At 35.6% G+C, this 26836-nt stretch overlaps 1 protein-coding gene and 1 non-coding gene across 2 annotated transcripts in view; both read right to left on the bottom strand.

Moving 5' to 3' along the window:
- HCN1 (hyperpolarization activated cyclic nucleotide gated potassium channel 1) overlaps positions 1-26836 on the bottom strand; it is a 395566-nt gene that overhangs the window by 132585 nt on the left and 236145 nt on the right. The gene's annotated exons all lie outside the window — the stretch shown is intronic.
- On the bottom strand, positions 8056-8160 carry LOC123325366. The gene has a single exon (XR_006540383.1). It is a non-coding gene; the product is annotated as a U6 spliceosomal RNA (small nuclear RNA).

Raw genomic sequence — 26836 nt, 5'->3', positions numbered from 1 at the left:
AGAAAGAAAGAAAGAAAGAAAGAAAGAAAGAAAGAAAGAAAGAAAGATGGGGCGCCTGGGTGGCTCAGTTGGTTGAGCGACTGCCTTCGGCTCAGGTCATGATCCTGGAGTCCCGGGATCGAGTCCCGCATCGGGCTCCCTGCTCGGCAGGGAGTCTGCTTCTCCCTCTGACCCTCCCCCCTCTCATGTGCTCTCTCTCATTCTCTCTCTCAAATAAATAAATAAAATCTTTAAAAAGAAAGAAAGAAAGAAAGAAAGAAAGAAAGAAAGAAAGAAAGAAAGAAAGAAAGAAAGAAAGAAAGAAAGAAAGAAAAAGAAATGCTTTTAAATTTATCTTCTTATTTTTTTTTAAATTTATTTGAGAGAGAGCGAGAGCATGAGTGGGGTGAAGGGCAGAGGGAGAAGCAGACTCCCTGCTCAGCAGGGAGCCCGATGTGGGGCTTGATCCCAGGACTCCAGGATCATAACTGGAGCCGAAGGCAGATGCTTAACCAACTCAAGCCACCCAGGTGCCCCAAATTCATATTCTTATTTACAGCAAAATAGTAACGACACAAGTCACAACAGCACATGTTACTTAATTCTAAAGGCATGACCTTAAATTGCAGACAAATAAAGCCTTAAATTATAAGTAATGCTAGAACTTGGTGTATTGATTATGCAATCTAACAGGATAAGCCTAGGAAATCCTCCGCTGTATAAAAAGCAGAAAGATTGAGCACTTACAGTTATTTTTAGAAGCCTAACTCCAACTTAAAGCTCTTATCCTATGATGTGTACTCAGTGTATTCTTAGTATGTAAGGCTTCTGTGTCAGAGTTACTGCTCTGAGAGAATATTCTGCTTTGACTCCCTAAGTCCATATAAGCCTTATACAAATGTAGGTTTTATAAGGTGTGGACTCCCTGACCTCATGTACAACTTCACAGAAAATTCAAATACCAAATAGCACTTAACAGAGGCAAAAAGCAACTTCTTGATCAATAGAATCAAACCAAATACACTTATTACTAGTATTTAGAAAGGTTAAATCCCTGGAGTCTCAGTTGTCTCTGATAAATCAATTCTCCATTCACATTACATTTGAGTGTGAGTGTGTGTGTGTGTGTGTGAAATGAGAGAGAGGGAGGGATAGCACAGAAATTGATTGATTGATTTTCAAGGCTTAGACTATCTTGTTTCTGCCATATCTCTGAATTCAGATATAGATTGACTTGGAAATCCATAAGCAAACAAACTATAAAACAGAAAGAAAAAAATTGAAACAATGTTTATTTTTTCTTATTTTCTCTTCTTCTAGCTTTTGATTCTACCAGCTTAGAGGAAGACTAGGAAAATGGTGATTCAGACATAATTCCCATTTCTGATGAGCTCATTTTAATTCTTTAAAGTCAGAATAAAAATATATGGACAATTGCCCCATATTTAACCATGATATTACTATCCAAAGAACATATTAATGTGAAGCAGGTTCCCTTTGAATTTTAGTGGATTCCATTTGAAACCATGCTAATGAGCATATTCTAGCTATTTACTTATGGCATTGAGAGGAAATATAGTTTACTTTTAGAAAAGCAATTTTTAGTCTGTTTATGCATGATAAAAAAATATGAGCATAAAAAGGCAAATGCTACCCAAACTGGAGTATCCCTGAATACTTTGGTAGAATTCTTATTTTCAGTTATAATATTACCTAATGCCAACACCTCATACAGTTCTGACCACTTTGGTTGTAAAGCATAATAATTAGTAATTCCTGCAAGGAGCACAATGCTTAGTACAATTCCTGTAGAAGACTGACCTATAATATCTTACTAAGGCAAAATGCTAAATTTTCCACAAACTGATAGACTATAAAGCACATCTCCAGACACATTGTATAGATGTCTTCTTAACTTCCTCTGATGTGGAAGGAAACAACTATGGCTTACTGGCAAAGCAAGAGAATGTCTTAACAATTAACAGCATGCATTTCATGGTCAGTAGGGACTGCTCAGAGAGAAGAGGTAAACATTCAAAGCTTAATGATTTCTCTTGTGCATCACTTCCATGACTCATGCCAGATTTTCCCCAGCTAGTTCTAAAATGATTAATCTGCTCCAATGAGTCAATAGTCTTCCATCTTCACGTTTCCTTAGGCACTGGTGACAAAAATTAACAAAATCTTCTATTGTATTCGCGTGTGGGTATATGTGTATTTCTACCCCCGGCTTGCCTAGAAAAGGTGTAGCATAGCAGTCTCCCTAGTGTACAATCTGTGTGCTGTCCCTGGTAGCATTGTGATACCAGCTTCTCTGGACAGTGGAGAGGGAAGCAGCAGTAAGCCTCAGTGAGACAACTTTGATCACACTGTAGATGCGGTTTGGGAAAAGAGTACCCAATTTTCCAATCAGAATCTAGACAAAGAATGGCGTACTCAAAAACTGCTCCCATATCTTTTTCTAAGAGGCTAGAAATACCTTGAGTCCTTCTGTTTTAGGTAAGGAAGTCAATGTCACAATTTCTGGAAGGTTATGATTTAAATGCCTGCACATTACTTTTCCGTCATTATTCAAATATCCTCTTGCCATGACCTACAGGTTCCTTGGCTGGCCCCAAAGGTTTCAGGACTGACTCCCAAGACACTAGAATTGTATAAGCATAGACTAGCACAGCGTGAACAGAGCATGAAGAGCATCCCAAAACAAATTCTTTAGGGAAGGATAAGACTTGAATGCCATAAATTAAAGGCAAATGAGAGAAGATAGGATGGGAGTAAATGTGTATCGGGTATACATAAGATGGGGTTTAAGCAGATTACCGTTGCTTTGATATGTCCATGGCTTAGCTTTGGCTATCACTGGAAGTATATTATGTGGTTAAAATGGAATCATTCAAAGGTTCTTTTTATCTTCTATTCTGTTATAGCGAGGTGGCATGCTTGGTTAGTGGGGAGTCAATCTAGAAGGCTGGCAAAAGATGAAAAATCAGATATATATGTTTCCATATGAGGTATAGTGAGGGCTACAGCAACTTCAAATAGAAAATGAGTAACACACAAGAGATTAGATCCTAGAGCATTTATCATTTATGATGAAGGTAGAATCCAAGCAAGGGGATGGGGGAGTATATTAAAACTTATCAAACTCAACACCCAAAGAACAAATAATCCAATCAAGAAATGGGCAGAAGACATGAACAGACATTTTTCCAAAAAAGACAACCAAATGGCCCATAGACGCATGAAAAAGTGCTCAACATCACTCGGCATCAGGGAAGTACAAATCAAAACCCCAATGAGATATCACCTCACACCAGTCAGAATGGCTAAAATTAACAAGTCAGGAAACGACAGATGTTGGTAAGGAAGCGGAGAAAGGGTAGCCCTCCTACACTGTTGGTGGGAATGCAAGCTGGTGCAGCCACTCTGGAAAAACAGTATGGAGGTTCCTCAAAAAGATGAAAATAGAGCTACCCTATGACCCAGCAATTGTACTACTGGGTATTTACCCCAAAGATACAAATGTAGCCATCGAAAGGGGTACATGCACCCCAATGTTTATAGCAGCAATGTCCACAATAGCCAAACTATGGAAAGAGCAAAGATGTCCATCGACAGATGAATGGATAAAGAAGATGTGGTATATAAATACAATGGAATATTATGCAGCCATCAAAAAAACGAAATCTTGCCATTTGCAACGATGTGGATGGAACTAGAGGGTATTATGCTAAGCAAAATAAGTCAATCAGAGAAAGACAAGTATCATATGATCTCACTGATATGAGGAATTCTTAATCTCGGGAAACAAACTGAGGGTTGCTGGAATGGTGGGGGGTGGGAGGGATGGGGTGGCTGGGTGATAGACATTGGGGAGGGTATGTGCTATGGTGAGTGCTGTGAATTGTGTAAGACTGATGAATCACAGACCTGTACCTCTGAAACAAATAATACATCATATGTTAAAAAAAAAAAAAGGAAGATAGTAGGAAGGGAAAAATGAAGTGGGGGAAATCAGAGGGGGAGACTAACCATGAGAGACTATGGACTCTGAGAAACAAACTGAGGGTTCTGGAGGGGAGGGGGGTGGGAGGATGGGTTAGCCTGGTGATGAGTATTAAGGAGGGTACGTACTGCATGGAGCACTGGGTGTTATACACAAACAATGAATCATGGAACACTACATCAAAAACTAATGATGTAATGTATGGTGACTAACATAACATAATAAAATAAAATTTTAAAAAATTCACTATAATGCTAAAAATATTATGTAAGTTAATAAGGTAATTGGCCTAAAGAGGAATAAATATAAATGCATAGAACAAAAGTGTTTAACCTTCACTCCATTTAGCTTTTTCCAGTTTTCAGGCATAGTTTAATTTGCATCTTATATATCTATATAAATACTATGCCTTTTTTTTGGCACTTGGGCAAATGACTTAAATAAACTCTATGCATTAGCTCGCCTATAGAATAGATATGCTAATAAAACTATTAACCTCATACTTAAGAAACACTTAGAATAGCAACTGGCACAGAGTAAATGCTATATAGATACTTGTCAAATAAAATAAATAATAAGTGTCTGTGAGATAGCTAAATTCTCAAATATTCTCTATTATAAAAGGCATGGGGGGAGCCTGTGTGGCACATTCTATTAAGTGCCCAACTCTTGGTTTTGGCTTAGATCATGATTTCAGGGTCATGAGATCGAGCCGCATGGAGTCGGGCTCCATGCTCAGCTAGGAGTTGGCTTAGAGTTTCTCTCTCCCTTACCCTCTACCTTCCCATTCTTTCTCTCTCTCTCAAATAAATAAATAATTTTAAAAAACGCCTGAGTATTGAAAGACAATGGTAGAATTAAGACATTCTGTGTCATGTAGAAAAATGTCTTTGGCTTTCCAGAAATTTTTGTGTGGTTTTCTAATTGTGCCTGTATTTTCAAATAATGATTCAAAAGAAGATACAGAATTTAGGTAAGCATACTTTATTTTGCATTAATGCAGTAATTATCAGCAAGATGAAAAACATGGCATAGTATAAAGAATGTGAAATATTCTTTAAGGAAAGCATATGTACTATATATAGCAACGTTCTTATATATGTTTATATAAAAAATTTTATAATGCCATTTACTTTACCCAGATAGCCAGTGTAAGATGTTGGATGTTGGTATAACAGATAAAAAAGACAGACTTTAATATGATAAGAAATAAAATATTGTCATTACCATTATATATTTCCTTGACTAATAACTTTGCTTGTCCTTTCACTTTATGGAGTACCCTAAGGTATATTTCTTATCAGATTATATAAACCATGACTTTGGACAATAAACTAAATTCAGAGGGGCGCCTGGGTGGCTCAGTCGTTAGGCGTCTGCCTTCGGCTCAGGTCATGATCCCAGGGTCCTGGGATCGAGCCCCGCATCGGGCTCCCTGATCTGCAGGGAACCTGCTTCTCCCTCTTCTACTCCCCCTGCTTGTGTTCCCTCTCTCACTGTGTCTTTCTCTGTCAAATAAATAAATAAAAAATCTTTAAAAAAAAAAAAAAAAACTAAATTCAGAAAATCTGAAAAAAAATAAAATAAATCAGGAAGAAAAAAATAAAATCTTTTAATTTTAGGTATGTCTATAAATTTACTTGACATCAACACTCTTAAAATATAGGGTAGCTTTACTAGAAAAGGTAAAATATATTACATTATTAGTAAGCCAATAGGTGCCATTAAAGTATAAATGACAGTATTACTGTTATTATTATTAGTCAGTGCTACACAATGATAATGGCATGGTTGTCTTAGAATCCTAAGATATTCATATTTGATTCTTATTATATATTTTCTCCAAAGTTTGTAAGCTACACCATGTAGGAGCAAATTTCATAAGTAAAATGGGTGGGTGTTTTCGACAAAGTTTAGGTAGAGAAATATTAGAGGTAGAAAAAAAAGGAGAAGACTATTTAGTATTTAGATGGTAATATAATCATAGGAGTAAGAAGGGGCAGGAAAATTGGGTTAAAGTAGTGATCTTGATGGCATTACCCATATAGGAATAAAACATTATTTTACACACACTAAGACATTTTAAAAGACAAATTAGGTAGTGAACTAAGGCATTTTCAAAGGCAATAATCTACCCTCTAGAATAAATCTTAATAAAATAGATTCAGGGAAAGTTCTCTCTTTCAGGAAGCTAATGACCAAAAACATCCCTATGAACATAGAATACAAGGGATTAAAGCTAAACCGAAAAGGATTAAAGTATCTCAAAGCCCAACACGTTGTCTTCAAAATTTAAGAGAAATAACTGAGCTTTGTAGTATATTCTGTTTATAAAATGGACCATTTGAAAAGTAAAGAAGTTCAAGAAAACAAACCTTCAAACCCAACAACCATTGTTATCCCATCAAAGTACAAATCTAAAGGCATCACATGGGTTCTGATGCCATTCACTAGACTGAGATAGGTGTTTTTTAAATATATTCTTATCCACTATTGAGTGAGCTATGACCAGTCTCACTCCAATGAAGAATTTAGTTATCTGTTAATCTCGTCTCCCTCTTCTATGCTGCTCCTTCACATAAAACAAGCAACAAACCCCAAACAAATCTAGTTTACCTTCAATTATTTAGGTGAACAGAGTTGAGTATGATTCATCAAAATAAAACAGACCACTCTCCTGACCTCTAATCCTAACTGTCTACTAGGATGTCCCCTACTCGGCTTTAAACAGATGTGCCAAACTCTGTGTCCAAACTAAATTCATCTAACTGGAATTTACCATCAATAAGCCCTATTGTCCCTGAACCCCCCCCCATCTCAGTTGGTATCACTTAACTGATTCCATGTCATACTTTCCCTTCCCTCCACTGTGCGACCCCAAAGCATCCAGGCAGAAGAGCATCTAAGCAGTATTTGCTTCTACTTTACCCCCTAAATAGTTCTCAGGTTAGCAGTCTTGCAAGTACCTGTTTATCACAAAACAACCAACAAATGTACACAAAGAACAACTATTGAAAAGAATCCTTCTATTGTCTCCCCTTCCCTGCCCAGTATTTCCCTTCAGGACATCTCACAGTGTGTTAAAAAGAAAACCAAAGACCCAAAATGGTGTCATTTAGGCCAAGTTCTCAAATCTGGGCTCAATACCTAGTTTAACTGCAGTTTCAGTCTCCCCCAGAAATGCAGTCTTAATCAGTCAGGAATATTCTGATAGGCTCCAATGAGTCTGGCAGGGGCGCTCTCCAGCCCTCAAAGGTAGAGGGAGTAATTTGCATGATAAGATCCCCTCCACTTCACCTCAGGGAAAGCAAAGTTGTCTGTAACAATCCTTTTCTTTTGCTAATCGCTTTCTTGCCCCACCCTCTTTCCAGTAAAAATCTTCCATTCTGTACAACTCCTTAGAGTTCCCCTCTACTTGTAGATGGGATGCTGCCGATTTGTGAATCCTTTAATAAAGCCAATTTGATCTTCAAATTCACTCATTTGAATTTTGTGTTTTAACACGTGTCACTTGGCTTGAGGCCCTGCTTTTGGTTGTTTATATTATCACAGGTTTATACTATGGAAAATGACTTGGCCTCCATAATAACCATGCCTATCTTCAGGGCACTTCTTCCTTGATTGTGACCCTTAATTACTCTGAGGCCAGTTGTTTTCCTTCCAAGGTTTTCTAAAACCAACTTACACTTCTGCGATCAAAAATATGTTATAACTCAATAATATTATACTATAAGATCCTATCATCTTATAAGCAGTGGTTAATATTAAACTGACCCTTCCGCTCTTTCACCATCCCTGGATTTTGATTCTGCTCTTTTATTTCTAAAGCTGTACAGGGTTTATTTTCGTTGTTTATTTCTCTTTTGAATAGACAAATAGAGCTCCCTTTTCTGCCAGTTTTATTGAGATATAATTGACATATAACGTATTAATTTAAGATGTAAAACATAATGATTTGATACATATGTGTATATGCCTATATACTAGGCAATGCAATATATATATATATATGTTGCAAAGTGATCACCACAAAAAGTATAGTTAACATCCACCAGCCCACATAGTTACAAAAATATAAGGAATACTTCACACATTTGCATGTCATCCTTGTGCAGGGACCATGCTAATCTCTGCATAGTTCCAATTTTACTACATGTTTCTCCCAAAGTGAGCACTAGAGCTCCTCTTTTTTAATCCCAATGAAAAACACTTAAACTTTCTGGCATTTTCCTTGTCTGGATTACTACAAATTATAGCACAAATTACAATTTACCTCATCCACTTTAATTCCTTTCCAGTCTGTTCTTTGGAACAGCCAGCAACAAGTCCAATCCATGCTTTGTTTTCTCATAGCCTCAAGAGTAAGTCAAACCTACCAAGATAATCACAACAAGCTGGTCACCATGCAGCCACTCCCTGGCCCTTCAGCAACACTCTTTAACTCTCTAACTCCTATACAAAATCCCAGACTGCTCTTGCCACCTGGAATCACTTGCAGTTCCCCAAATAAGACAATTCATTCTCCTCCACACCTTTACATAGGTAGCTTTCTCTTACTCAGTATGCATTCTGACCTCCTTCCTCTCTGCCTGGCCATTTCAGCTAGTCTTCCAAGATGCAAATCACTTTGTAACATTCTCAAATATCCACCTTCATCCCTCCAAGTCAGCCCTCCCAGCTGGGTCCAGCGTCTCATCTATGAAACCCAACGACTTATGCTTCCATTTATCATGTGATTGCATTGTACCATCTGCTTATTTGTTTGTCTTCAGCAGTATAACCAAAGCTCCCTAAAAGCGGGGACCATATCCTAACCATCTTTGTATCACAAACATCCAGTAGTGACTGATACTAATGAAATCTAGGAAAAACATTTAACTGAGAATAACAATATTCGAGTATATGCTGTTCTATAATGTTACCATAGCTACATTGAATTGTGTTGGAAGTAGAAAAGGCAGTACCTTCCCTTGAACTACAAAGAAAACCAGGATCTCTCATTAAGGTTCAGGGTATTTCCACTGTGAAATATGAACTTTAATTTTAATAAAATGGAACAGATGTCCTTAGCAGTTTGATCAACTATTCTCTCATTGATATCTGTATAGCAGATGGTATAAATAACTCATCATGTATTTAAATGCTGATTTTAAAACTGAAATAATATAAAATATTTCAAGTTTATTAGGTATGCTTTCCTTCATGAGTGCCTTATCAGGGGATTAGCATCCCTGCTAATTTTCAGACATGCTTTAATATAGTTTTCTCCTCACTTGTTTTCTCCTGAGAGGAAGGCAAATGTCCTTTCACAATGATATACTTCTGCTTTTCTGGACTCAAAGTGCTGAGAGTTAAATTTGAAACACCACTCTAATAGCGCAAATATCATCATTTACATATTTTCGTCAGGAACCAAAGATGGAACACATACCCAATATACATCAACTGACAACAACCTAACAGAAGTTGCGTTGGTTGCCTTAGATGAGGATGACACATCTAACATTGACATTGGAGGTAACAAATGTGGTCCGTGATCACATGTGGAAATGTGACCAGCCTAGTGAAAACAGTTCTTAGAGGTCTTATGAGGGGAGCCTGCATGGCCCATATATAAATGTGCAGTAGTATTTATATGGTGTTCTTATTTAGCCTCCCATCATTCTTGTGTATACAAAAACAAAACAACGAAAAACACGATTTTTGCTTTCTGAAATATAATCAATCGAAAATGATTATTCTCAATATACTCCAATGTTCTCTTTAGGATAGAGAATAAAAGTGGTGGAAGTTTCTCCATATTAGAATAAGTAATGAATCCTTGGTGAGTAGGGGACACTGAGTCATCTTTTTCTTACTATTCCTCACCACCCCCAACTCATTAAAAAGGGTAATGGCAATGCAAAACCCTGTGTTGCCAAATTTTAGAATTTCCTGGGCTTCCCAGAATCCTTCCCCAGGTAGGGACCAAATAAGAGAGAACACATTTAAATATAATAAAGTTTGAGTGTGCTTTGCCAACAACCCTGAGCTAGTCAACATTGCATAGGACTCAAAACTCAGTAGGTAATGAGAACATCCAAATGTGGTTTTCTCTTAGTGCAGTGTCAGGCATTAAATATTAGCGAATTGACTATTTCTGATGGATGGCTTGAGGTATTAAGTGGCTACTCATAATTTAGTATTAAACAAATTGCCACTAATAACTAACTTTTCTGACTATCTTAATGTAAATGTTTCTGCAATATATTATTATCTGGAAAAATCACACAGCAGTTATCAGAGGAGCCATTTTTTAAATCAGTATTTGGCACTAAGTTAGGTCAAGGTCAGAGTTAAGGACAGAATCTATAGTTTGTGTTTACTAGGTCTTGTAGTATTTGACCTTTAAACTGCTGTTTCGTCATGTCATAGCTATTGCAGAGAAAGTGATCATGTTATATCCAATTTCGTTGCTAAAATATATACAAGGTCATTGCCTCCAGCAGGTGACTGGAAAGAATAATGTAATCTTCTTAATCGTGACACCCAAAATAAAACTAAGAATTTTTCTCAAGTCCTTTTGAATGTACTCAAAATGTAAATAAATGAAACAATAAATGATATTTATTCAACAATATATGTAAACATAAAGATTAAACAATACGTGTTTCTACCTATTTTAATATATCGTTAAATTTATATGTATAATATTTATGTGTATATAAAATGAGGGCAATCACCTATCACAGAGTTTGAGCTAAAAAATAATGCTGATAGCATTAATGGACTTCTAATCTACTTAATATTGTTTTGCAAGCAGCTTTCAAAACCAAGCAATCTGATCTTTTCTAAATGGCATTATAGTAGGAAAAAGGTCATTATGTTTAGGCTGGCAAGCCCATGAGGAAAATAATAGTAAGTTTCCAGTTAGACTCTGATGCTGATTAAATCAATATAACTGTCAACAGCTGGGTCCTGAGATTAACACAGATGTGGGAACAGAAAGCAAACACAACTGTGGAAATGGAAGCAAATACTATGCTTATGGACAAAAGCCATCTGGGAATTGCTTCTTTGAGCAGGAGTTATATATCGAGGCAGTTTGCCTGTAGAAAGTTAATACCTTTCTGTACAAGCACTTTATTATAATTTGGAGATTTATACCTAATTCTCTATGCCACTGACATAATCCAACCCAGGAGTATTACCAAAGCACAAACTGCACATTTACATTGGGGTGACTTATCTTCATCACAGAATATTAGAAAGTGAATAGTGCGTGTTCTCCTTTTGCATATACATCCTTTTGTATCGAGAAACATTAATGATGAAGAATTTATGTTTTTGACAGGTATCCTCTCCAACACTTAAAGGAATTTAGGATGAATATCATATTGTGTCAGACTGGGCTTGCTTAAAAGTACCAAATATTATGTGCCTTGTTTCGGGGAGCTGATAGTGGGGCACACTGCAACACTATACAAGCTTCCTTTGTTGAACAAACTTAAAGGACTATAAGCTATTATTTCATATCCTGAAAGAACCAAGGCATAGGTACTAGGATGGGAGAGTTTCGTGGAAACACTGGAACAGTTTGCCAAGGGGATGTTGTTTATCCACTACTTGCAAGTAGTTAATGAGAGGTACTTTGGATGCAGGGAATTAGTATCTTATGAGAAAGGCTGATACATTCAAACCATGGGGAATGAGAGGAAGAAGTGAACATCAGAATGCTAATCAGGAGCCCAAAGGAGTGCCGGGAACTAGGATGTTGGAGCAATAAAGTACCAGAAGTCCCCTAAGATATTTGAGTAAGTGAGCAAGTGTTTCTATTGGAGGCCTCAGAATAAGCTATCATACTAGAAATCTTTCCCTCCATGTCTGTCCTTCACCCCTCTCTACCCCACTCTTTACCCGGGAAACTGACCCCTATAGATTACAGTTAACAGGATCCTGTGCCTCTGACTTCCAGTTGGATTCAGTCATCTGACATAGATGCAAGGGAAGAAGGAGAATGTAGTCAGTATTTTGAGCTTCCCCTTTGAAGAGAGTGAGTTGGCTATGTTTTCTGTTAAAGGGAATTACTCCTTTCAATGCAGCCCCATCTTTAAGAGACCCCCTTTTCTGACTTTCGGTGTTGGTAACCGTTCTGTGATAACTATCCCTGGGCACCCTGCTATCCCCTGTGGTCACGAATATCTCACTCACAACCTGGTAAATAATCCTTTTTTGATTTTTTTAATTATTAAATTAATTAATAATTAAATTATTAAAACATTTATTCGAGTATAATATACAATGTTATGTTAGTTTCAGGCATACAATATAATGATTCCACAACTCTATGCATTATTCAGTGCTCATCATGATAAGTGTACTCTTTATCTCCTTCACCTACTCCCCCCATCCCCCCATTCACCTCCCCTCTTGCAACTATCAGTTTGTTCTCTATATTTAAGAGTCTATTTTGTTTTGTTTCTTAAATTCTGCATATGAGTGAAATCATTTGTCTTTCTCTAACTGACTTATTTCACTTAGCATTATATCCTCTAGATCCATCCATGTTGTTGCAAATGGCAAAATTTCATCCTTTTTTTATAACTGAGTAATATTCTACCATATATCTTTTTTATCCATTTATCTAAGGATGAACATTTGGGTTGCTTCCATATATTTGTTATTGTAAATTGCTGCAATAAACATAGGGATCACATATCTTTTTGAAGTAGGGTTTTCATTTTCTTTGGGAAAATGTAGTGGAATTATTGGATCAAATGGTAATTCTATTTTTAACTTTTTGAGAAACCTTCATACTATTTTCCATAGTGGCTGTACCAGCTTGGATTCTACCAAACACTTGAAGAAGAGTAAATACCTATTCTTCTCAAACTATTCCAAAAAATAGAATAGGAAGGATAGATATGAGGTCAGTATTACCCCGATAGCAAAACCAGATAAAGACACCACAAATAAAGAAAACTACAGGCCAATATCTCTGATGAACATTGATGCAAAAATCCTCAACAAAGTATCAGCAAACTGAATCCAGCAATACATTAAAAAAATCATTCACCACGATCAAGTGGGACTCATTCCAGGGATACAAAGGTGATTTGACATTCACAAATCAATTGATGTGATATATCACATTAACAAGAGAAAGGATAAAAACCATATGTTCATTTTAATAGATGTAGAAAAAGCATCTGACAAAGTACCACATCCATTCATGATAAAAACTCTCAACAAAGTAGGTTTAGCGGGTACATATCTCAACATAATAAAGGCCATATACGAAACACTTACAGTGAACATATTTAATGGTGAAAAACTGAGGGCTTTCCCTCTAAGATCTGGAACAAGACAAGAATGTCCACTCTCACCACTGTTAATCAAAATAGTACTGGAAGTCCTAGCCACAGCAATTAGACAAGAAAGAGAAATTAAAAGGCATCCATTGGTAAGGAAGAAGTAAGATTTTCACTATTTGCAGATGACATGATACTATGTATAGAAAACCTTAAAGACTCCCCAAAAAACTACCTGATAAATGAATTCAGTAAAGTCACAGAATACAAAATTAGTATACAGAAATCTGTTGCTTTTCTATACACTAATAGTGAAGTAACAGAAAGAGAAATTAAGAAAACAGTCCCATTTACAATTGTACCAAGAAGGATAAATAATGTAGGAATAAACTTAACCAAAGAGGTAAAAGACCTGTACTTTGAAAAGTATAAAACATTTATGAAAGAAACTGAAGATGATACAAACAAATAGAAAGATATTCCATGCTCATGGATTGGGAGAACCAATATTGTTAAAATTTCCATACTACTCAAAGCAATCTTCAGATTTAATATAATCCCTATCAAAATAGCAACAGCAGTTTTCACAGAACTAGAAATCATCCCCTTTTTAAAACCTTCCCCTACTTTGTAACTTCAGAAAGTCATCCGTTCCTGTGGCAACCCTACCTGTATAGTGCTTTAGATAGAGAAGAAACACATGGAGATACAGAAATAAACTTTCCTGAGAGTCAAGAAATGTCAGCTCAAGAGATCAGTCACTAATAATTTTATGAACCTAAGAAAGTCATTTACCTTCTCTAGGTATCTTTTCATTTTAAAAAAGAAAATTTGGACTTCTGGAACTAAGGTTTATTTTTGCATCTAAAATTAATCTTTCTATTATTTTAGACACAGAAGTAATCTGATTATAAGAAAATTGATGTCTTTTATATCACACCCTTCTTGTATCCTGGGGCACACTGCTTTATCAATATCCATCCCCTTTTCCTTACAGAATGCCCAAAGATTTGGGGTGGCAGTATGGTCAGCATAATAAAATAGATTATTTATACTTTTTAGAAGAATGGGGCAGCCAAGTGATTCATTACTCAATGAGGTAAAAGTCAAAGTTACTGGGTGGGGTTTCTGGAAACATAAGGGATGTCCCAATTGGGGTTGCCTTTTCTGCCATTTGGCTTTTCTCTTCTCACCTGAAATGTGGACTTGATGGCTGAGGTTGGGAAGCGTTCCTGACTGTGACAGCAGCAGTTGCATCCTACGGCAAATGGAGGGGGGGCGCTGATAACATCATGGAAGTGGCACCCCAGACTTGGATGGCCTATCTTTCAATTTATCATCTGGTAGACCTTATCTAATGCACTCCTGTGACTTTCTATAACATAAAGTTGTATGTCTCTTTAACTCATAGCAAAACATTAGCATTAAGTTACACACACACACACACACACACACTCCATGCTCCTTATAACACTAAGGTCAGAACTCTACTCCGATGTCCCAATAAGCCCTCCTTCCCCTACCTTATCTTGTATTCAACCCACTCCTCAAAATTTACCAGGACTGTGCTAAAAGCACACAGGGTTTTAATTTTTAATTCTGAAAGTCATAGGTAACTTGTTTTAATTCATGAGATTTACTTAATCTACAACTTGTCCATTTACAGTTAAATACCCAAGAGAAACTCTTGCACAGGTATGTGTGTAAAGAAAAATGTTCACAGCAGCATGGCTTTTAACAGCAAAAAAAACTGGCAACAGTATACACACACTATGGAATATTATACTGCATTGAAAATGAGTGCTTTGCAGCAACATGCAATAACATGGATGAATATGTCAACAACATAGTGAGTGAAGGAAGCATATCCTATAAAACAACACCCAGCTTATTAACCTTTTCATTAAGTTAAAAAAAATGAAAACTGAACAGTGTGTTTTGAAAAATGAACTGTTGAGATACATTTGTTTTTACAACTGTTATTTAAAGGCAAAGAACTGAAAAATACAGATTTCAATGTTGAGTGTCAATTTTCTAATTTACAGTTATTAAGTAAATATACCCACATATGTGTAAGTGTAGACAGACCAAGTGCCTTCTATAGAAACCAAGTGCCTTCTATAGAAATTAGGAAGTTGACATTCCATTTTCAGTTGGAGATACCTATGTACACAGCCCAAGTTAAACTTGCTAAAGGTCCAATGTCTAGCTCATAAATATTTTTTAGGCTCACTTTTTTAAAAATAATCAAACCTCTCCAGAAAACCTTCCAAATTCAGCAGATTTTCCTTTCTTCCCCATTATTTATCAGCTTAGAAAAATATGTATCAATCAAATATGCCACCCCTTTTACAACTCTGCCATTCAAACTCTTTCAGTTACCTTCTAGCCTCTTTTGCGTTGCTGGGATATTAATGGGAGAAACATCAAGCTCACAGAGGGGACTAGGCACTGATTATTACATATGGTTGAATAGTAAGAGACACAAAAACCTTTCAGTGGCAATCTCCTAAATTCAGCTTCTTTCAGCCCAGCATTCAAAGTTCCTCACAATCAGATCTCAGTTAACTTTTCTAACTTTTTAACTTTCTCTCAGTCCTTCTCCAGAAACTCCACCACAACCAAACTCCTGCTTCTCCCCAAACAATCCATGGACTTTCCTGTATCAGAGTTCCTCCCAAGGAGTATTCTTGTTCACTATATTCTACATGCATGGGAGGCTCTTCTCCTTTCTACAGATTTAAATTCTATCCATTCTTCAAAATTCAGTTCAATTTTTATCACTTCCTTGCCGATATTTCCTTAGAACTGCTGTAACAATTTTCATTAGTAAAATCACTTGGTAACACATTTGTACCTCCCATCTCACTAGCTCACCATCATCTGGCAGGACTTATCCCAGGGTGAGAGAGGTTCAGTGAAGAGTTTCTGATTGCCTGGATTCCAAAATATCTTCAACTACTCTCTTCAACTACAGTGTTGGGATTTTCTTTAAAGTGTATAATTTTATTTTTCTCTCGTCTTCGCAAGTAAACTTCTTTGACAGAAAGAGCTTTGTCTATCACATACTTACTTCTCTGACCTTGCCAAGTTCATTGCTCATAAAAAGTACTCCATAAAAACTACTGATTTACTTTAAAAGGATAAGAACATTAAATTTGTGATTAAGAATTACCTCAACATATTAATTGCTTTGCTTTTAAAAATACACAAAGAAACCAAGTGCCTTCTATAGAAACCAAGTGCCTTCTATAGAAATTAGGAAGTTGACATTTATCTTCTAGGTAAGGTCACTTAAGATTCAGAATCAAAAGTTAGAGGGAAAAACAAACAAACAATAACAACAAAAACTCAACACTCTGGGAAACAAACTGAGGGTTACAGAAGGGGGGGATGGGGTAACTGGGTGATGGGTATTAAGGAGGGCACGTGTTGTGATGACCACTGGGTGTTATATGCAACTAATGAACCACTACATCAAAAACAAATGATGTACTACTATATGCTGGATAACTGAACATAATAATAATAATAAAAAAAACTCAACACTCTTCATAAACAAATTTACCAAAATATTCCATAGTTTTTGAGAAAAATGTTACTTTCACTAGTCAGATGGCATGGAATGCTACTATTAATTTATAATACTATTACACTATTTCCCCAACTGCATTTGAAGATTTGTTTTCTTTAATAAACCTTAACATATTCTCAGTATACATATTTTGACTTTCTTTATTGATGACAATGTTGCAAATTTATGCTAAAAACAGACAGACATGTCCTCTCAGTATTTTAGGTCTTCATTAATAGACACATTTATTTAGATTAAACCAATAATTCAATAGAAGAATAATTTCTACTACTACTCTCTACCCTGAAAAACATTTTCATTGTTTTCATACTGTACATATATGTGTGTGTGTATATATATGTATGTATATATGTATGTATACGTATATATGTATATAAATGTATATATATGATATACACTTACAGATACACACATATGTGGTACAGTTTTCATACTGTACATATACGGTGTATATATATGCATATGTATATGTATATATATGATATACACTTACAGATACACACACATATCTGGCTTATGTGTTACTCATAGGAAATTATCTGCAGTATCACTAATGACAAAATATGTTTTAAATCAAGGAATCATTTCTTTTTTTTTTAAAGATTTTATTTATTTATTTGACAGAGAGAGAAACATGGAGAGAGGGAACACAAGCAGGGGGAGAGGGAGAGGGAGAAGCAGGCTTCCCGTTGAGCAGGGAGCCTGACGTGGGACTCGATCCCAGGACCCTGGGATCATGACCTGAGCCAAAGGCAGATGCTTAATGATTGAGCCACCCAGGCACCCCAAGGAATCATTTCTTATAATTTTCATTAACAGGACGTAGTTTGGGTGTTTAGTATGTGAACATAATGAAATCAGGGAAGATGGTATTGATGTTTTGTTACAGTTACCTAGCATATAATGCCTATCACACAATGAGTAATTAACAACACATGAGTGGTGGTTTGTGATTTTCTTGCCAAACCTTTAAACATGTCTCTTGTTGCAGGGAATAGTATGAAGTCATTATCATAAATTCCATTGCAGTGGTGTATGTTCAGAATCAGCAGCTTGTATCGTCTTACATTATTCTTACACAATAAAGTGCTTACTTATATAATTTATATTCACATAATACTAATTAGCTCCATCTGTGTGGTATTTTATTTAATACTAAGAAATCCAAATATGGGATCATTTGATAAATTAAAAAAAAATCATGCATTAAATCCTTGGAGATAAGTGGTGTGAGTGCATGAAATAACTATAGGTTAATTTCTGGCAACATATTACTAATCATATCAAGATGTCAAATAATCCTTTCAAGTATTACAGAGCGATTTAGTAATGTTAAACCTGAGAAGATAGTAGAAGATATTTCATATGAAGATGGTAGTGATGGAAAGAAAGAATGAGGAGAAGAGTCAGAGGAGAGAATAATCTAACCCCGTGTAAGTGAGAGAAAATAAACAACTAACTACGCAAAAGGCTAAGTAATGGAGCAGGGAGAGATGACATGTTTGAGTCATGTTGTAGAGTTTAAAATGAATTACAAAAATTATAAAGAAAATGAATTACAATTACTGTGATGCTGGACTAGAAAAGTAATGTGATTGATTTTTATTGTTTGATCGATGGATCGATTAAGAGATTCTAATGACAGGAAGGTATGACATGGAATCATGTCAGGAGAGAAAGGAGGCTAGCTGATTAGCTAGGAGGCTTTATCTAAAATTTAAATATGAAATAATGACCTGAAGCAGACAGATGTTTGGGAATGGCAGAAGAAGGAACACACACAAAGCGTATGACAAACCAAGATTTAGAACTTGATGGTGTGGAAACAAAAATGAGTGAATATTGTTGTTGCAATTCTGTGGGAATGAGAAAGTAGATACCAGGTGTTTACTTTCCTGAGGCTAGACAAGCAAGATTCTTCCACTCCTAACCTGAAGAAGGGCTTCACCTCTCCCTGCAGTTAATTCTGTTTAACTGCTTGAATAGGCAAACTTGTTTAGATGAAGTCTGGTGATCACTCATAAAAAGCTCCCAGTTCTCCTCATGGAGGAGCAAAAATTTTTAACAGAATCTGTCCCTGAGGACAGTTCAGAAGTGCTTAATATCTGCTGCCCATATGAACTCTGAGAAAGTTTTGTTATGTGTTTAACTATAGGGGGAAAAACACAATTCTTCTCCAGTCACCTGGTAAACTAAAGGAAAAAGAAAATGTTAAACTTCAGTGCAGAGAAAAGGGAAGTGTAATCTGAAATTCACAAAACAATAACAAACCTTAACGGTGTACATGCCTACACCATGGAAGGCATCTTCACAGCATCCTGCTGGCTAACTGGCTCTGGCATTACCAACACTTGCCATGAGTTGACTCCTACACAGCCGGCTGCCACTGGTCAGCCCTGTATTTCTTAAAATGTTTTCTTCCTAAGGTGGTTTTTCCTGCTGCCGGTTTCCAAGATACCAAGAGCTGAATATATTGCAATTTCCTACCCTTAAATGTCAAAACAAAACAAACAAAAACACCCAGTGGCTGCTGCCTTCAGAATGTACTTCACTGGCTTATCTTTATTTTTTTTTTATTTTTTTATTTTTTTGTGACCAGTGGTCTAAAACCCAGGTTTTGGCTTATTAAAAACATTTTACAAATTCCACAATTTTCTGTGTTCAGGGTTAAAGTTTAAGCCTCATAGCTGCTCTGCTGAGAAAAAATCTTTTTGCTTTTTTCTAAAATATCTGAATATTTGTGTTCTTCAAAATCCATTCAGCCTTTCCTTTTACATAACCCTAGTTTCTCTTGCAAATTAGCTTGCAACATCCAAGTGCTTTATTAGATTTGACCAAGTTGTAGCTTTCGATAACATCACCTGTAAAGAAAAATTTATTGTCTTATTGCTTTGATTTGTGTTGGAAAAATGTTGTATTTCTAAGATATGGATCTGTATATCAAAGGTACAGCTCAACTAAATTGTTCTTATTTTTACCTGTGCTTATTGGTACATTTTAAAAAAACTTTATAAGTAAAACAAAGTGTAAAATGCTCATAAAGTATATAAGTCATCTTGAAGTCCTTTAGATAAACTAGGAAAACACTTTGAATTTAAGTATTAATCCATAAACGTTTTGATTACTTAACATCAATGAAACTACCTGATTGAAATTATGGTACAATATGTAATGACATTTGTGTCCAAGTCATTTAAAGTACAAGGGAGTATTTCATGTCCTTATTCAACTAATCTTTGGCTCTGAGGACAAATCCTACTTTGCTAAGATGCTGTGGAGGTAGTTCTTGATTACTTTCCATTTTCAAAATTTCAGGGCATTATCTGAAGGAGAACATCCTGTCTTTGGCCTATACAACCTGCACTATGGTGAAAAGAGGACACACTTTGGAGTGAGACAGTTCTTAAGTAAAATTCTTGCTGGGCTTCCCACTAGCTGTTTTACCTTAGGGAAGCCACTTCATCTCTGTCTGTGTTGTCCTCCACAAAAAAAAGGAGATAAAATCTGCACAATCACTACAAGGAGTAAGTGAGATAATGAATGCAAAGCCCCTGGCTTTTTGGAGAAAAATAACTGGTAGAGACTTAAAAGCAAAAACAAAGAAACTATTCTACATATTCTCACTATGTAAAAATTAAATAATATTGTACAATTTCATTTTAGATGTGATTTTAGTCAGTTTCAGATTTTCTGTTATGGATTCATTTCTGCTGTTAGCGCTAATGAGTTTTGGACTTTTTATTCTTACCTTTTTATTTTTATTTTTTTAAAAGATTTTGTTTATTTTAGAGAGAGAGGGCGTGAGCATGAGTGGGGGTTGGGATATGGGAAGGAAGGGCAGAGGAAGAGGGAGAAGGAGGTTCCCCATTGAGCAGGAAGCCGGACCCCAGGCTGGTTCCCAGGACCCTGGGACCATGGAGTGGAAGGCAGAAGCTCAACGGACTGAGTCACCCAGGAGCCCCTGGACTTTTTCTTATTCAAAATTTTTGTTATCCATGTAAAGAGACATTTAGGCCTTTGTTTTCCCTTTCTCTCTGTCAGGATGTCTGCTTTTCAATCATTTTAGTGCTAACTTGAAGCAATACAGAAGCATTTATTTTTTTTAAATATTCAAGACACTCTTATCATGTACTCCTTATGAATTTGTTAAAATGAATTATATTAGTTAACTTTGTGTAATTCAAGTGGTTAACAGCTAATTTATATACACATTTAATTATTAATTTTAATTCACTAGGAACGAAGACAATTGCACATTTCTCTATTGAACATTTTGTGTGATTTGTAACAATTTAATATCTTTCATGTATTATTAAATTCATGCTTTATCATCACTCTGCAGCTTTTGAAAACAATTTTGGCCTAGGGACAATAAAGGAGAAAGACAGAAAGGCAGAAATGAGGAAAACAGTCCATTACAATGGGAGAGAAAAGGCTGAATTAGACACAAAAGGATAAGAAACACCCCCCAAAAGCTTTAAAATATATTAATGTAATGTTTAATACAATGTAATATAATATAATATCTTATATATAATCTGAAAAGAGAATAGAGAAAGGAATATAGGATTCAGAGAAAAAATGGAAACAGAAGATACTATACTAGGGGAAAATATTTATTATACAAAATAATAATAATGGCCAGAAATTAATGAGAAATTATTATGAGCTAACTAATCTAAGAGCTTTAAATACATTATTTTAACTGTCAAATAATATTAAGAGGTAAGTATTATAATTATCTTTTTTTTTCACAGACAGCAAAAGTAAAGCTTGAAGAGATTAACTGGCTCCCCAAGGATCACAGAGTTTCTAAGAAATTATGGCAATTATATTATCAAGATTTAGTCCCTATCGCCACGTGCCATTGTTATGTATTATTACATAAAAAGTCACTCTAAAACTTATTGGCTTAAAATACAACAGTCATTTACTTTCCTCAGGAATCTGAAATTTGGGTGGGGACCACCAAGAATGGTGAATCTCTGATGTTTGCAGCTTCACATAGGATTTTTCAACTGGAGTAGATAATCCACTTCTAAGATGTCTCACTCACATAGCTTACAAGTTGGTGCTGGTTGTTTATCAAAACTTCTGCTGATGTTGATGGCTGGGGAGGGAGAGCTCTTAAATCTTTTCTGAGGGGGAGTGTGAGGACATGAATTGCATGAAAGATATGGAAAAGAAAGTACAATCACTTAGTTGATCTCAGTGGACTGTGAAAATTGTTAGAATTGAGGAAATGGAGTGATCTGGAAGGCTATGAGGTGGTGGCTGAGAGCAGGATGTTTGGAGCTGAGATTCTGGAGGATACACAGAATCAGTGATGAAAATGACTGTGTGAAGACCAGTGAGTGATTGTGGTAGAGCGGAGCTCATTGGAGGGGGTGAGTGCAAGGTGCTAGAAGAGTCATCTTTTTAGATATTGAAGTCCACAAGAAAATAATAGGAGTAATTGTGGACACAGTGATGGTGAGCATGCAGCTGAGACCTTCAAAGGAACAAAGAAAACCAATCTGCATGGGTAGGAGAGGTAGTGGGGTCAACTGGGATCAGGAGTGGTAGTTAATGCATAGTTAGGACATCAAAGCTCTATGTTTTAGGAAGAAGAGCAGGAGAATGGACTGTAAGCAACAATATAAATAAGAATCAAACTAGTCGTAAGCCCAAAATTATACTTTATAATAATATGTGTGTGTGTGTGTACATATATATACACACATGGATATATATGTATACATTTTTTACCTCTAGGGATAAATAAGACCAAACACAAACAAAAATCTTCCAATAGGATAGTTAAATGAGTATAGTGAGCAGAACTCCAATATTGATCAACTTTTCTATTTTATAGTTCAGGAAATTTTTTTGTTTGTTTGTTTTTAAAGATTTTATTTATTTATTTGAGAGAGAGAATGAGAGAGAGAGAGAGCATGAGATGGGGGAGGGTCAGAGGGAGAAGCAGACTCCCCGCTGAGCAGGAAGCCCGATGCAGAACTCGATCCCGGGACTCCAGGATCATGACCTGAGCCGAAGGCAGTCACTTAACCAACTGAGCCACCCAGGTGCCCCTATAGTTCAGGAAATTTTAATTACAAAAAACATAGACAACAATGACATCCCCAGTGATATCACTTATCCTTAATAATTTGCTGATCTGTTCTCCATTAGTGAGATTGTTTTAGTCAATATTGTATTTCTAGGTAGCACGGCGCAGCTGCTTGTGTTTCTTTCTCTTCTTTTCTCCCCTTTTGTGGCTAGTCTGATAAAATGTGTAATTTTTTGTGCATTGCTGAAGGTTAAAATGCTCAGGAAACACACATTTTTCAAACTAGCTGGTTTCCTTTCTTGAAGTGAAGCTAAAATGGAAACCATGTTTTTCCTTTCTTCATTTTGTCTGCAAGTCTTCATCATGTCTGCAAGTCTGTTCCTGATGTTTAGTAGGTGCTCAGTTAATATTTGTTGAACGACTGAATTGAAATTTCTAAAATATTATACAGGGGAAAACTGCAAAAACTTTTGGTTTACCCTCAAACCTAACCCATGTGATCTGAGGGGAAGAATTAATTCAGGAACAAGGCATTAATCAAATCGGAGTAGTGTCTCAGTGTTAGAGAAACCTGAAGGTAAATTCCTCACTTCCTACACACAGGGTGCATTCAGTAGAGCTGATTTAATAGAAGGCATCAGATTACAGCTCAGGGGGTGTTTTCCATTTCTCTGGAGAATATAAAAAGAAATGAATTTTAAGTTGTTTATGAGGGATTTATAGACTTAACATTTGAGCCTTGTGACACAAGGTAATGATTTATGTAGAAAGTGGTAAAATTTTCATTTTTGTATGGGTATAATGAGATTATAGGTTCCTAACTCTTGGTGACATCCCTGGAGAGACACTTAGAGTCTGTCCCATAGGACATCTGTCCTAGCACTACTTCAATCCCAAATGTGTGGACAGAACTGGCACAAATATCCCTGAGCAGCCTTTTGAAATGAAACACAGACTATTATTATTTGCACATTGCACAAAGCTTTGTCAGTAGGAATCCAGAGAAAAAGTGGATTAAAGTGGATAAAGATTTCCAAAAAATAGAAGACAAAAATTAAAGTGGATACAAGCATGAGGGAAAGGGTTGATAATTTCCTAAGAATAAATCAAATGGAGTTAAAATCATCAGTATCCTCAGTTGTAGGCTGATGAGGTATTTGGCCAATGTCTGAACAATAATGAAGAGTATGGATGAACTTAAAATAACTAATTTTGCCAATTTGGGTACTAGCAAATTCTATTTCTAATGGCTAATATTTTTGAGTGCTGACTATATGGTAGATGTGCTAAGCATTTTATTTATTTATTTTTTAAAAAGATTTTATTTATTTATTTTGAGAGAGAGAGAGAGAAAGAGTGAGTGGGGGGGAGGGGCAGAGGGAGAGGAAGAGAGAGTCACAAGCAGACTCCACATTGAACTCAGAGACACGCGGGGCTTGATCCCAAGACCTGAGATTGTGACTGGAGTGGAAATCGAGAGTCAGACACTTCACCGACTAAGCCACCCAGGCACCCCTGTGCTAAGCATTTTATAGACAGTATTTATAGATCTTATAACAACCCAGTGGAGTGGGCATTATTGGGTGTTTTGAAACTTTGAAAAGGAAAATTCAAAATAATCAAAATGAAGTTCTATTTTCATAATATATCACATCTATGTTCTAAAAAATATGGTAATTTTCAAAAAGAGCAACAGATTATTAAAGAATATTATAATCATAGATCATGTTATTTCTTTTAAAATGGCACCTGCTACATTATCTTTATGTTAAGACTAATGCAAGAGAGCCCAAAGTCAAAGCTAATTAAAAATATCCAATAGATTAGAGTAAGAATAACATTAATTCTATTTTTGGCAAAAAGAAAATATCTAGCTAATTTGAGATATAATTAACAATAAAAATTTATAAAGTATATATTTATAATTTTTGTATATGTATTTTGTATATGTACATATACAAATACATTTTGTATTTGTACATATGTACAAATTATATATATAATTTTTGATTTATGTATTAAAAAGGAAAATGTATTAGTTTGAAAAAATAAAAAAAGATATGTAGTCAATGACCAAAGCTTCAAAATTATCAAGGTATTTTTACTCTTCTGATTATCTCTTATGGAACAGAATTAGTCAATAATAGATATATTTAACTTTTAAAGGTTTTTTTTAAAATTGATTTTTCTTTTTCTTTTTTCTAATTTCCTCTGAAAAATCAGTCACCCCAATGTGTAGTAATTTTTTTTGAGTAAAATGATATATAAAAAAAGATGAGATAGATTTGGCTCTTTGGTAAACAGTTTCCAACAAAAAGAACTAGAAATATCTATCAATAAGATAATATGATATTTGTATTCTAGAAAAGGATCTTATTAATGACAAGGACTAAATTTCAAAAAAACCATAAAGATCTGGTAGATATCAAAGGATAAATTACTCATTCATAATGACTTTTGGAGATGGGGTATGCATTTAAAATCTATGAAAATAATAAAAGGTATTACATGAAACTTTGGTAACCTGGAATCTAATAATCAAAATTCCCAATGATATTTTCTTTTAATGTTCTTTAAAGAAGAGTCAATTCAAATAAATATGCCCCAAAAAAAGATGTTAGAAATAAAGTCACCTAAACACAAAATTAATAATTATAAGAAAGCTGTTTTTCTCTTCTATAGCACATTTAAGGAAAAACAATCCGCAACAAATGAAATACTGAAATGTTTTCAAGACAGTGTGTATTTCAGATTTGAGGTCTGCTCCGCAGACACCCCAGAACCGAAAATATAGTTCTTGCTTGCTAGGAAGATCAACTATACTGAAGATTCTATCATTTGTACATTTTATCTGGATTTCCTGAATTATTCCATGAGTGCTAGCAAAAAAGACTTTAAGCTTCAGTTTTCTCTATATTTACAAATATTTAACATACATATATAAAGACATGACTATAAGAATGTATAGATAGCACTGGTGTGCAATATGCTGTATGGCTTCCGTGAATGTCAGTGGAGAAGACTCCTTATGGCACAGATCTGCTCATTCCCACAGTTTTACTTCTTGTTGGCAGTAGATGAGTCAGAGTCTTAGGGTTTGTCCAATCAGCTTTCACTAAGTCCAGCACACATAGCCAGTGATGAATTCATTACCTAAGCCCAACAGACTAGCTGAGATGCTACAGATGTTCTTCTTAGCTCAAACATCTGTTGCTCAAGACAGAGAGAAATTTCTGCATTTACCACACCTGTGTTACTTGCTACATTTATTTATTTCATATGAGAGGCTGAATTAACCCACTGAATTCTGATATAGGCCTAGGTAAAGAGGTCACCAATTACAGCATAATGATAATGAAATAGTAATCATTTATTCATAAGCTAGTAAAAAAGGAATGATTGTTTTATCAAGAGCTCCAAAAGAAAAGCACATTATTCAACTTCCATTTGCCATAGCAAGTAACAGAATATATTTTATTCATTGGTTTATACTATGTAATTTTGGAATAGTATACCCATAATTGTTCTAGAGAGCATCTAACCCATTGGGGTGTCACATTATGCTCCCAGCAGGACTGATAAGGTCTTTGAAGGACTTGGTGGGAAGGAAGCCTTAATTTGCTTAGAAATACTTTAAAGATAATGAAAAGGCAAATTTCATTCTGGTTCCTGCCAAATGACCAAAATTCTAAATTTATAGTGTTTGAATAAAGGCATTTTATTATTTCAAAGAATGTATTTTCCTAATGTCCTCCATTCATACTTACGGTATGTACGTGATAAATGTGTCACATTATGTTTTTAACCCAGGATACAACTTTGAAACCTGAGTGTATCAAAGTGAATAACAATTTCCAGTTCAGGTATGCTCTCAGTAGAGAAGCAAAATGGCTTGGAATCTTCTCTGGCTAGGTTGA

This window comes from Neomonachus schauinslandi, chromosome 7 (genome assembly GCF_002201575.2).
Source record: "Neomonachus schauinslandi chromosome 7, ASM220157v2, whole genome shotgun sequence".
Lineage (NCBI taxonomy): Eukaryota > Metazoa > Chordata > Mammalia > Carnivora > Phocidae > Neomonachus > Neomonachus schauinslandi.
The sequence above is the reverse complement of the archived record's forward strand: the minus strand, read 5'-3'. Positions and strand labels throughout refer to the sequence as shown.